This window comes from Camelus bactrianus, chromosome 6, assembly GCF_048773025.1.
Source record: "Camelus bactrianus isolate YW-2024 breed Bactrian camel chromosome 6, ASM4877302v1, whole genome shotgun sequence".
NCBI classification, from domain to species: domain Eukaryota; kingdom Metazoa; phylum Chordata; class Mammalia; order Artiodactyla; family Camelidae; genus Camelus; species Camelus bactrianus.
The window spans coordinates 64,798,495-64,812,315 of record NC_133544.1 but is presented as its reverse complement, the minus strand read 5'-3'; the positions used below and the strand labels follow the sequence as shown (position 1 = coordinate 64,812,315).

General features: G+C 37.3%; 1 non-coding gene across 1 annotated transcript; it reads right to left on the bottom strand.

The window, feature by feature from the left end:
* Positions 1 to 13,705: 13,705 nt before the first annotated feature.
* Positions 13,706 to 13,796, bottom strand: TRNAY-GUA (transfer RNA tyrosine (anticodon GUA)). The gene is given in 2 exon segments: positions 13,706 to 13,741; positions 13,760 to 13,796. It is a non-coding gene; the product is annotated as a tRNA-Tyr (tRNA).
* Positions 13,797 to 13,821: the final 25 nt, after the last annotated feature.

The following is a 13,821-nucleotide window of genomic DNA, read 5'->3' as shown; positions in this document are numbered from 1 at the left end:
GATCTCCCCCACCTGGGCAACAAGATGAACATGGTCCTGGTGAGGACAGCTCTCCTCCAGACAATCCTGAAACTTCTTCTGTCACGACATGGCACACACATCCCCACTTTCTCGAGTCACACATCCTGTTAAGATCTGAAGGACCTGAGGTCCTCATCTAACTGACTTTTAGAGTTGGAGAAGATTTCCTATAAAGGGTAGCTAAAACTTAGTTGTGAAAATGCCAGGAATCACCATCTTCTCATCTACTATTCTCAGATCCTAAATAGTGATATCTCATTATTATAATAAAATATCACTGGGCAGCTGAGTTGGACAAAAATACCAGGAAAGTGATTTTGTGAAGAATGTGGTTCCCATTCAGCCATGATCAGAGCTTGAGTCAGACTGCTTAGCTTTGTTTGTTTGTTTGTTTTTTGGCAGTGAGTGGGGGTTAGGTTTTATTTATCTATTTATTATTAAAATATAGTCAGTTCACAATGTGTCAATTTCTGGGGTACAGCATAATGTTTCAGTCACCCACGTACATACACATACTCCTTTTCATATTCTTTTTCATTAGAGGTTACTACAAGATACTGAATATAGTTCCCTGTGCTACACAGTAGAAACTTGTTTATATATTTTATGTATAGTAGTTAGTGTCTGCAAATCCCTAACTCCCAATTTAGCCTTCTCCACCCCCTTTCCCCACTGGTAACCATAAATTTGTTTTTTATGTCTGTGAGTCTGTTTCTGCTTTGTAAATAAGTTCGTTTGTCTTTTTTTTTTTTTTTTTTTTTTTTAGATTCCACATGTAAGTGCTACCATGTGGTATTTTTCTTTCTCTTTCTGGTTTACTTCTCTTAGAATGACAATCTCCAGGTCCATCCATGTTGCTGCAAATGGCATTACTTTATTCTTTTTAATAGATGAGTAGTATTCCATTGTATACATACACCACAACTTCTTTATCCAGGCATCTGTTGGTGGACATTTATTTATTTTTAATGAAGGAGCTGGGGATTGAGTCCAGGACCTAGTGCATACTAGGTATGCACTCTACCACTGAGCTATACCCTCCCCCCACCCCTACTGCCTAGCATCTACACTTACTAGTGGAGTAGCCTTGGAAAAGTTACTTAACCTCTCTGGGCTCCTCAACTGTAAAATGCTGTAAGGAGCAAATGAAGTAATAGTCCAAGGACTTTCCAGCACTTGGCTGACAAGTGACGTGGTAGAGAAATCTCTGGACTATAAGTTAGGGCAGTAAACTCTCAGTTTGGCTCGCCACTTCCCTTGGAAGACTAACAGTTAATCCAGCTTTGCTTGTTCTTCATCTGCCCAGCTGTAGAATGAGTTGTTTCTACTATATGAAATTGCCATTTTCATGGAGAATTTCCTCTGAAACCTAAGGGTCTAAATGAACTCAGCTTGACCTTCTAAAGCAAGTTATGCCACATTTAAAAGGAAGAATAGGGGTAAACCATACTGATTCAGTCAGTTATCCGCATCTATTTATTTAGTGTCAACTTCAAGCTGAATATTCTAGGGAACATTAAGATGAATTTCCCAAGCATTTTCAGTCCATAATACCAAGCCAAGGCTTATCCACAAACTTGGGCTCTATTAGACAACTTGCCAGAGACAGAATTCTTGGTACTCACCTAATGAAATCAGAAATGAAGTCCTTACCATTTGATTCATCTCATTCCAATTCAGAAGACTATCACCAGTTATAAGAACCAAATGAATGATGTTCTGAAACTTTGTTTTTTAAAAAAGTCTCAATTATTAGGAGAAAACTGATCCCCTTTAACCATGCCAAGCATGAGAAATGACCTTAAATCCTTGATTCTCTTCTGTTCTCTAGCAAACCTAGCAGTCTTCTTTCCTGGCAAAGCTGACTCTTCACTTACAATTTCTCATCTTTGGATCCCACCTAAGTAGGAAAACTTTTGTACCTTTTGTTTAGGATAAATCAGTTCTGTAGTCTTTCTCCCTAGGAATTCCATTCTGTGTCTCGTCTCCCTCCAGCTTCTACAGAAATTGCCTTATTGCCAGTAAAACCATTTGTAATTTGCTCTGTGTTATGTATCAGGTATATATTTGGTAATTCATATATAAAGGAGACAGTCACTACCCTCATTAGCCCACTGCCTAACGAGAATGACAGAAGTTGACATGTCACAGGTGGAATGTCACAGGTAAGCATAGCGTACTAAGTGGGCACGTAGAAAGGGACCAGACTGAGACTTAGAGCTACAGGAAGTATTCTGGAGGAAGGTGATGCCTAAAAATACTTAAAAATAAATATGGATTTGATAGGAGAGAAAAGAGGGGTTTTAATGGAAAAGAGCAACATGTAAACATAGTACATTTGGGCTGTAACACAGAAAATAAGGGGCAGAGTGGAATGAGATAGGACTGGTCACCTCAAAGAGAACTCTTTCTGGCTCTCTGTTCCTCTCTGGAAGTAACTGCATTGAACTGAACCTAACTATATCTTAAGTGAGAATAAGATGAGTGCCAAGCCAAAATATAGAAAAAATTCTTCACACCTGAATGTCCTTGATGTATCGATGAGGGTGAGGACCACCCTGAAAGAATTCTCTTTCCCTGTTTATGACTGAAACGTCCTACTCCATCCTGGAGACCTTCCCATGCCTTGTACTGTGAGGCTGACAATAGCCTGGCACCCTTGGAGTTCTGAGGATGGGCAAAGCACTTGGGAGAACAGGCAGCAAGTAGGTAACCTGCTTCTTCTCTTGTGCTTTCCTCCTGGGTATAATTCTTCAGAAGCTGTTCTTCTGCCTTGTAAACAAAGGGGCTTTCTGATCCTAAGGAGGCTGCATCATATTGCCCCTTCTTGTGGCCACGGACAGGTCAGCCATCAGGACCCACCTTCCCCTCCCTGTAGAGTTTCTTCTGCAATCTGATCACTGCTTTAAGCTAAAACAGACACACTTCAAGCAAAGTATAATGATCTCACTATGCTCCAAGATATGTCACTAAAAGAATAACATGGGGCTGGAAGGCAAGGGTGAGTGCAAAGGGGTTAAACAATTCTTCTATCTATGAGAAGGCTTGATGCACTTACCTATAGTTCCTTTTTGTCTCTAATGGTTGAAAGAGCTTCCATTTAAAGCCAGGTCTTTGCTTTCTTGCTAGTGAGTATTATGCACAAACTATCAGCTTTCCTGTCTTAGACCTGCTACTCCTCCCTGGCTTCTGGCACTGGCCTGAGTGCAGGGAAGGAGTAGGCTGAAGAAGTCATTGGTTTCTAACCAATCCTTCTATTAATGAGTAGGATCCTTCATACAACTTTGGTTTCCTATAGAAATGTCCCCAAATGGGGATTTACCGAACCAAACATTAGGAGCCCAGCTAGCAGCAGTGCCTGCCGGAGAAAAGAGACCCAAATGGTGAGGAAATAAAACCATAAGAAAGAGAGAAAATAATTCTTCAAAGACCCAAGGGAGATTTGCAATTCAACAGAAATTTCCCAGACTCCATGCCTGATAAATCTGAAAAGGAGGCTGACCCTTTATTCAACAAGGGATGAGTGGGAATGCTTCTGTCTTCACCTGTCACCCACCCCAAGCTGGCAGCTGCAAAAGTGCTGGGGAAAATCAGTGGGAATGAGAGAAAGGATGGTGTTCGATCAGCTCTGGAAGGCACTAGCCATGATCCACCTTTCTTCTGCATGGCACTCAGGGGAAATGTTTATATCCCAAGTAACAAGGACACTGTGTCTTCTCCCTAAAGACTTAAACTGTTACTGGGAATCCCTCCCCTGGCTCCTGGGTTGGGAAGTGTTAGTAGCCCCAAGGGTGGGATAAGATAGGGGAGGGTTCCCTGAGTCATCTGTAGCTTCTACTGCTTCTCCCAGCCTTGGACATTATCTTTGAGTGATAGCATATGAGGTACCACATACTCAAACTCTATTCAGAATTGTGGATCATTGTTCACATTTTTCTATTTGTGTCCACTTTATGCCCCTAAGTAATGACTTGACCAACTCCTGTTCGTGTTCAAAGACTCAGTTTACTCTGGCACACACCAGTTCTTCCGAGAAGCTTTCCCTACCCGTTCCTCTAGACCCCATCCCCCACTCACTCTCCAGCCTGAACCATGGAAGTTTCTGCTGCCCTCAGTCTCAATACTTAATTGGAGCTCTGCTTTCTCATCTGTGTCTCATGCTAGACTCTGAACTTCTAAAGCAGGAATTATATTTTGATATACTATCAAACACCAAATATAGTGCCTGGCACACATTAGGTGCTCAATAAATGGTATGTGAACTACACTGCCCTGAACTCCATACTTGAGTAGTAGCTGGTCTTGTGAGATGAACACCAGTTAAGTCTTGAGCTGAGAGGAAGAATACAGTTGTCCCTTGGAATCAGTGGTGGACTAGTTCCAGGACTCCCAGGGATACAAAATCCGTGGATGCTTGAGTCCCTTGTATAGAATGGTACAGTACTTGATTTTTTTTAAAGGAACACCCCCAAATATTCCAAATATTCACTTTATTTTTTTTAACAGAGGTACTACCTATTGAACCTAGGACCTTCCGCATGCTAAGCACACCCTCGACCCCTGAGCTATGTCCCCATGCCCGACTCCTCCCCTTTCCTGAATGGTGTAATATTTGAATATAACTTACACACAGCTCCCATATAGAGTTGACTTTTGAATCATGAGGTGGTGGGGGCAGGAGGGGGTGGGGTAGGGGGGTAGGAGGGGGAGTGTAGGGGCACCAACCCCAAGCAGTTGAAAACTTCTGCCTCAAAAACAAAAGAAATGATAATTGACTCACTGAAGGGAGGAAGATAAAACAGTTTGGTTAGAATCAGGACTCAATCTTTTGATTCATTCTGATTCTACATATTGTGATCTCTAAGAGAACACAAACTTTTCCCCACACCTAATAAATTTAAAGATATGTAAAATGAAAATACAGGTACTATATTTATTGAAAAAATCCACATGAGTGGACCCATGCAGTTCAAACCCGTGTCGTTCAAGGGTCAACGGTCCTTTAAATCATCTCTAGATTACTTACAATATCGAACACAATGTAAATGCGATGTAAATAGTTGCTGTTGCAGCAAGTTCAAGTTTTGCTTTCTGAAAATTTCTGGAATATTTTTAATCCATGGTTGGTTGAATCCCTGGATGCGGAACCCACGGATATGGAGGGTCAATTGTACAGAGGTCCCCCTGGCTCATTTTGGCTGAATCCCATTCTTCTGGACACATTCCTTTTTAGAGGAAAGAAAATACCTAACTGGAAGCATGAATGAGGCAGGAGAAGTGTCATCACTTTAGACTGCGAGGGAAGAGCAGGAGCAAACATGAGAACTGACTGGGCTAAACCGAACAAAACTACAACTAGGATCTGAGGCTCTCGTTCGCTGAGCTGCAGGGAGATGAGGTCTAAGCAAGAGAGACCCATGAAGTCTGAGAGCTAGTAAAGCACACTGAAGCCATATATGCTTTCAAAATTTAACTGAACTATGAGGCTTAAGGCTACAGCAGAAAGAAAAGAGATCAAAGTCAGGCAATTTTAAAAAATTACATAGCTATTTGTCCAATTGACACTGGTTTTGGCATTTATCTTACAATACTTTTAAACTGACTTGATCATAGGAATATTCTAGTTTTTGCATGAAATAGAGCATTTTAGAAAAAAGATTTTATTTTAAAAAATATAAAACATACCCACATAACTCAAATATAAAAATATAACAATGTATAGACTTGAAAAGTCCTAGCTCTGCCCCTCCCCATCCACCCCATATCCCTTCCCTAATTAATAATTTTCATTATTTCACTGTACATCCTTTCAGTGTTGTTTTTTGTGTATGTAAGCAGATGTCGAAATGCTTATTTACCTGTGATTTTCTTATGCTGTACTGCACCTTATTTCTTCCTTTTAAGATATCCTGGAAAGTTTTCCCTGTCATTGCACAGAGAACAGAAGGGAAATATCTCAGCTAAGGAGACCACTACCTTGACAAATCTGTTGAATGATTAGATGGCAACATTCCTGAATTATACTTCTATTTTAATCATCATTTGATATCACTTTGACTTCAGTTTTCTTTGCCAATAAAAACTCCATTGTGGTAGAAATTTTATGAAAAATTTAGTTATCACTTTGTAAGTAAAAATAAGTCATAGCAAAATGATACGATATCTGGGATTTTCTTCAAAATAAAGTGAGTTGGGATGCAGATAAAATTAGCTTGGTCATGAATCGGTAATTCATGAAACTATGAGTTGGTGACACCTTCATTACACTATTCTGTCTATTTTTAGTATATTTGAAATTTTTCATAATGAAAAAGCCTCAGAAATATGTAGTGACAACCAGGTATCTATCTGAAGAAAACTCAAAGTTTTTGGAAATGTAAGATCTCTACAGTTAAAAATTAATGAATGTCAGAAATATTTCCCTAAAGATGGCAACTCAATTTTCACAAAATTAACCAACCAACCACTGGGGAATGTCAAATGCCATGTGGGCTACTCAGAGCCAGGAAACCTAAAACTATAATGAACTATCAACTCCAAGAAGAATTCCAACCTCTCAGCAACAATCTGCTTTCTGGTCCAAAAGAAGTGAAGGCGGTATAGAAACACATGTATACAGATGGAATCACAGTTCAGACTGGGGATTTTGGATTAAAATAATATATTGAGTACAGAATTTTTCATTATGACAAATTTCTTAAAATAAAATAAAGATCCCTTTTTCTCTTCCTTCTTTTCTTCCCTTTTCATTTTTTAAAAGGGTAAGTATATAACAATATAGGAAAACAAGACTATATCATTAACAAATTTTATATAAAAGGAACTTCCAGGAGAAAAAAAATAGCAAATAGAATTAAATTAAAAAGAACAGAGAAATACAATGGAAATCTAAAATATAAACACGAGAAATTTATTCCATAGTCCTTAATTCATATATGTTAATTCATACCCATATGTCACTTGGCCTTGAGTATAACCACAGTGTGAAAAAGGAGGCTGAAATAGGACAAGGGACCTTACAGTACTCAAAAGAATAGAAACAACATTTAAAATTTCAAATTTGTATTCATAAGTTAATTTAAATATTCAGGTCATAAATATTCTAACAAAAGATTTTTAAATTAATAATGATATTATCGAAGTTAACATGCTGTATACATACACCAATTATAAGAGCGATTTGGCTGAAGACAGTCTTCTAGAACATAGATCTAAGAGACAAAATATATGAGAGAAAAGTTTAAGTGACAGAAAGGAAGACAAATATCTGTGAAACAGAATAGAGGATGCAGAAAGAGATCTGTATATTGATGGCCATTTGATTCTAATAAGGGGAAAAGAAAATTCTGTGGAAAAAGTATTGTCTTTTCAACAAATATTGCAGGAACACTTGGCTATTCATATAATAAAATGGACTTTACAACTTAGACCATATGTAAAAATTAAATGAAAGAGGATAATAGACTTAAATGTAAAACTATAAGTTTTAAGACTTCTAAAAGTACAAAATAAGATACAATCTCTGTGACCAGGATTTAGGCAGATTCCTTAGAAACGAAGCCAAAAGCACAATCCACAAAAGACAAATGGATAAATTGAACTTCATCAAAATTATAAGTTTTGGTTCTCAAAAAAATATTGATAAGACAATACATAAACAAGCTATGGGCTGGGAAAACTATATTAAAATCACATATCTAATAAAGTGCTGGTATGTAGACTCTATTAAGAGTTCTTACCCTCCTCTGGTACCCACCACGAGTTCAGCCCCTGAGGGTTGGTGACCCCACTGATCAGGAGATGGGAAGTTTTCAAGGGGTATTTCTCAGGCACTAACCCCAGGAAAGATAACAGCACATTACCATAAATTTCCAGTTGTTTTCTATAAAAAAAAAAAAGAAAAGTTCTTAAAACTTCTTAATAAGAAAACAAACAACTAATTTTTTAAGGAAAAAATATTTGGACAGTCCTACAATAATATTTGGAGTCTTCAATACTCCACTCCACTCTAAAACAACTAGATAAAAGATAAACAAAGAAATAGAAGACTTCAACTGTGTAATCCAGCTGGACCTAACAGATATATGTAGAACATTGCACCCAACAACAAAAGAATACACATTCCTCACAAGTACACATGGATCAGACTCCAAAACAGACATTACACCACAAAACTAATCACAATAAAATTAAAGTATTGAAATTATAAAGTGTCTTTTCTAATCACCATGGAATGAAACTACAAATCAGGAACAGAAGGAAATATGGAAAATTCGCAAATCGGTGGAAATTAAACCATACAGTCTTAAGCAACCAATGTATCAAATTAGCTATCACAAGAGAAATTAGAAAATACTTAAAGATGAATGAAAACAAAGTCACAACATACCAAAACTTATGGAATACAACAAAAGCAATGTTCAGAAAGAAATTTAGAGCTATAGTTGCATGTATTTAAAAAGATGTCAAGTCAGTAGCCTAATCTTAAATCTTAAGTTTGAATAAAAAAGTTCAAGAAGAAAAGTTTTAAGGAAAAAGAACAAACTAAACACAAAGCAAGCAGATGGAAGGAAATAATCAGGACTAGAGTGGAGATTATAAAAATGAGAACAAAAAATAGAATCAAAAAACCAAAATTCAGTTTTTGAAAAGATGAATAAAATTGACAAATCTTTAGCTTGACCGATGAAGAAAAAAAGAAAGAAAACTCAAATTTTCAAAATCAGGAATTAAAGTGGAGATGTTACTACCATCCTTACAGAAATAAAAAGGATTATAAGAGAATACTATGAACAATTGTATGCCAACAAATTAGATAACCTAGATGAAATGGACAAATTTTTAGAAACACACAAACTATCAAAACTGATTCAAAACTTTCTCAAAAAAATAGAAAATATGAACAGATCTATAGTGAGTAAAGAGATGAAATCAGTAATCAAAAACCTGTCAAAGAAAATTCCAGAATCAGATGGCTTCACTAAACATTTAAAGAAACTTCCACCAAATATTTAAAGAAAAAATTAACACCAACCCTTCTCAAACTCTTCCAGAAAATAGAGGAGGGAACACTTCCAAACTCCTTCTTTGAGGCCAGTGCTATTCTCACACCAAATTCAGATAAAAATATCACAAGAAAGCTGATGAAAGAAAAAGCATTTGAGATAGTTCCCAATTGTTTTCCTTATTAATTTGTAGACATTCTTTGTATATTTGGGGTATAAATCCTCTGTTGGCTATACAAATACATTCTCCCACTCTGTGGTAGGCCTCTTTACTCACTTAATAGAATTTTTTGAATGAGAAGATCTTAATTTTAATGTAGCTCAATTTATTATCTCTTTACATTTGTTTCTTTGTGTCTTGTTTAAGAAATGTTTGCCTAACTCAAGGTCCTCAAGGTATTTTCTTATTTTTTTAAGAAGCTTTACTCTTTTACAATTCACAAATAGATTTATAATTAATCAGTTTTTATATGTGATATGTGCTTTGAAACAAGATTCATTTTCCCCCATTGTATTAGTTAAGTGATACATCATCACTAGTTGAAAAGACAGTTATCTCCCCTGCAATGTAATCTTTGTCACACATCAGTGGCCAAGTATGGGTCTGTTTCTAGACTGTACTGTTTCTTTGTTATATTTACCTATCTTATATGATTACCATTCTGACTAAATTGTTGTAACTTCATAAAGATTCTTGGTGTCTGGTACAGTAAGTCCTCTCTATTTTTCCTTTCTAAGAGCCTATTAGCTATTTTCATCCTTTGCCTGCCCATATATGCTTTAGAACTGTCTTATGAAGTTGCGGTGGCCAATTGTGGAGTTTCAATTAGATTTTAAGATGATAGATTATTTTGAGGATATTTGACATTTTTACAATATTGAGCTTTTCAGTCTATAAACATGGACTGTCTTTCCATTTATGTAACTTTTTTCTTTAATTCTCCATAATACTTTATATATTGTGCCTTGGGATTTTGCACATTGTAAAAGATGTATTCCTAGGTAATTCATTGTTTGATACTATGATAAAGATACTCTTTTAAAAATTTAATATTTGGGAGGTACAAACTATTGGGTGTAAGATAGGCTAAGGATGTATTGTACAACACAGAGAGTACAGCCAATATTTTGTAATTTTGTGAATAGAAAGTAACCTTTAAAATTGTATTAAAAAAGAAAAGGAGAAAATATTTAAAAATTTAACATTCTAACTATTCTAGTTGGTGATGGCATATGGAAATATAACTAATCTTTGAATACTGGTCTCTGATACTGCAAATTTCTTAAAATCACCTATTATTTCTAGTAATACAGTTATGTATTTCTTTTTTTATTCCCTCTCTCTTTTTTATTTTTATTTTTTTGGATTTACATGGTGAAGGTTTATTTCTTACCTATATTACAATCTTGTGGGCTGCAGCAATGGCTTAGAGATCCAGGATCCTCAACACGAGGCCCGCACAGTCACCGAGGATGAGAAGAGCATGAGACAGGAATACGAGGACACTTAGACCACTTGTGCTAGTGTATCTCTGGCCAAAACTGGCCACCTGATCAATCTAACTGCTGTAGAGGCATTGTGGGGAGAGGAGCATGGCGTTGGTGAGCCCCCACAGCTTTAGCACAGGCAGAGGGAGAAGAGAAGCTGTTTGAGACCATCACTATTATTATCAAAAGTCATCCCACCCACCGGAGGTACAAACACCCAGGAGTGCATTTATTATCAGTCATTGGATCTTAAATCCTACAGACTGTACCAATAGCATCGTTACTTTGTGGATTTCTTTAAATTTCCTTTTTACACAATCATTTCTTTATTCTCACTTCTAATGAAAATCTTCAGTATAATGTTGAATAGGCGATAGTGGGCATTTTAATTTTGTTTCAGTCTCAAACAGAAAACTAGTACCATTCCACTATTAACTATGTTGTTAAATACAACATGTAGTGAGGCTTTTTCTTTCTTGTAAATGCACTTCATCAATAAGTTGCCTTTTATTCCTGGTTTATTAATAATTTTATCATGAGAGATACCGAATTTTATTAAATGAATTTTCTTCACCTATTAAAATAGTCTTACTTTTTTCTTTTGGTCTGCTAGTGTGGTGAAGTTCACTGATTTTTCTAACATTAAATCAATCCTACTTTCATCCAATAGCTCTGATTTTGTCAGATGTGTTATAATTTTTATATATGGTTCTATTTGATTTGCTAATGTTTTGTTTAGAATTTTTACATCCATGTTCATGAGTGAGATTGATCTATAATAATTCTTTTTCTTAATATTCTTGTCTGCTTTTGTTATGAAATTCATACTGGCTTTCCCATAAAATGAGTTATTTTCATATATGTGTACATTTTCTAGTTACTATCACTCTGGATTTTTACCTGTTATATATTTTGGGTAACTCCTGTCACCTTTGTTCTCTTTCCAATGTCATGAAGCAGATGTTTTCATATATTGTTCCAGCTTTCAGATTTCCTCAGTGATAGGGTTAATTTGAATATCTTACTGTGTGATTCCCAGCAGCTTCCTCATTTGCTTTTCATCACAGAAAACCATGGGCTCTTTATATGGAATCTGTCACCTCTGGTTGTTATCATCTTAGAATAAATTGTGGATTTAAGATTTTTCTTTCTTGGCATCAGCAGGGTTTCTGCCTTTACTGTCTGCTGGCCAAAACCAGGCAGCTGAAAAATGGATGTGCGTAGAAAATGACAGAAGGAGTGGAAATGGATGCAATGAAAATGATTCTGGAAGTGCAAGGACATCATGAACCTTTCTTCTGCTGGTCATTCTGGTAGAATAATGTACATATCAAGTGATAAAACCTCATAGAATAATGTACATATCAAGTGATAAAACCTCAGCATCTTCTCTGTGAAGACTCACAAGAGACGTTGAGAAATCTTTCCCTTGCTTTGGGGGTGAGCAGCAACTGGAACATCAGGAATATGATGAGATAAGATCAAACTCCATGCAGAATTATTTGTGCCTTCATTTCCTGCCAGGACTTCTCTGTATGCTCTAGTGATACCATTTTAGTTACACAAAAAGAGTCAACACTCTTTGGGTTCCTGTTTCTTTTCTAACTCTTCTGTATCCACTCCACTCACCTGATCACAGATCTACTACTCCTGTCCTAAAACTGAACTGACCACAAAGCACTGGCTCTACCAAGAGAGCTTCCATATTTTCTACTTTACCCACCGCCCCAGCCTGCATTAAAACTTCCCAAGAATGATTTTAGTTTTAGATTTACGTGGAATATTCTTTTTACCTCAATTGCAGTTTTCAGCACTTTGTATCACAACTGCCTTCTTCCATCTCTGTGTAACTTACAGTCAGAAATATTTCAAGGCAAGACTTACATTTTAACCTCTATAGCCCTGGTACAAGCACAACACCTGGGACAGCTTAGGTGCTTATTAAATGGCTTGTGAGCAAAACATACCTGAATGCCAATCCTAAAAAGTGGCAACTCTATTGAGTCAACATGACCTGGTTGATGAGCTAAGAAGAGAATGCAGGATTTACTAGTCCCCTTGTTGATGAGTATGTGCATTCATTCATAATTCTAAGAACACATTCTTAGTAAATAGGAAGAAATGTAAACGTAATAATGTAAGGGGGAGAATTACAGGATGCCCAGGAAAGACCTAATTCCTTCATTAGCCCTATTATGTTAATTTCTGCATGTGGTGACATTCGTAGCTGGGGTCTCTCTGTGGATACAGAGCAATCAAGTCTTTTATAGATCACCTGTCTGTGCCAAATGATATAAGCAGAATAGGAGATATTGTTGTTCATAAAATAGTAAAAAATCTACATAAAGCGCCAAGAAATACTGACTAGACAAATAAATCCGAAGATTCTTAGCAGAAAAAATCCAGAGATCACACTGATAGACCACCTAAATAGAACACAGGGAATAATAATCATTCATTAAATGACATAGACAAAACAGCTGCATATTTTGGCTTAAATGTCACTTAAAGGGCACACTAGTAACTTTACATTCTCAAAGGCAAATCCATGTTAAGAAGGTAACCATGAAAGTTTACTGCTTAACTGGGTTTTAAAGATTATAGCTCACAGGCAAAATTTAAAAACCCAAAGAGAAACAAAACAAAACAAAAAACATTGAGGAAAAGAGACATATACATAAAATGACATGGAACGTTACAAAGATGCATGCCAGGGTTATCTGTGGCGGGCTTATTGGCCTATATGCCTGTGGACATACAGGATTTGCCATAAGTGGCTCTTCTGGGGCAACCTGTTTGACAGGGATCTGTCCATGCTTAGAAAAGCTCTAGTGTCAGAGACAGCGCTTTGATAGGTAGGTGAGAGGGCTGTGGGCGAACAGAAGTGTAAAGGGCTTGGCAGTTTGTGGGGGCTGGCTGGTTGGGGCTGCCGGCTAAGGCAAAAGCAAGGTGGGCTGCTTTGCGCAGAAATGCATGGCTCCTTGGACTTCAAGAAGAGGCGAGTTATTCCCTTGGGAAGCACGCAGGTGGCTGTGATGGTGGCGCCAGAAGGGCCACTTCTCCTGGCTCTGTAGGGTGAGTTCTGATGCTTCCCTGGTGCAAGGGCTAATCTGCCGGGCAGAAGTGGCGCTGAGGGCTCGGCACCGGGAAGTGGGGGTCTTCATGATGGGGCAAAAAGCTTCAGTGACACTTCCTTCGAGCCGGAATCGAACCAGCGACCTAAGGATACCTACAAACGTCCTCGCCTACAGTCCTCCGCTCTACCAGCTGAGCTATCGAAGGGTGCACAGCGGCAACCGCTGGGTCA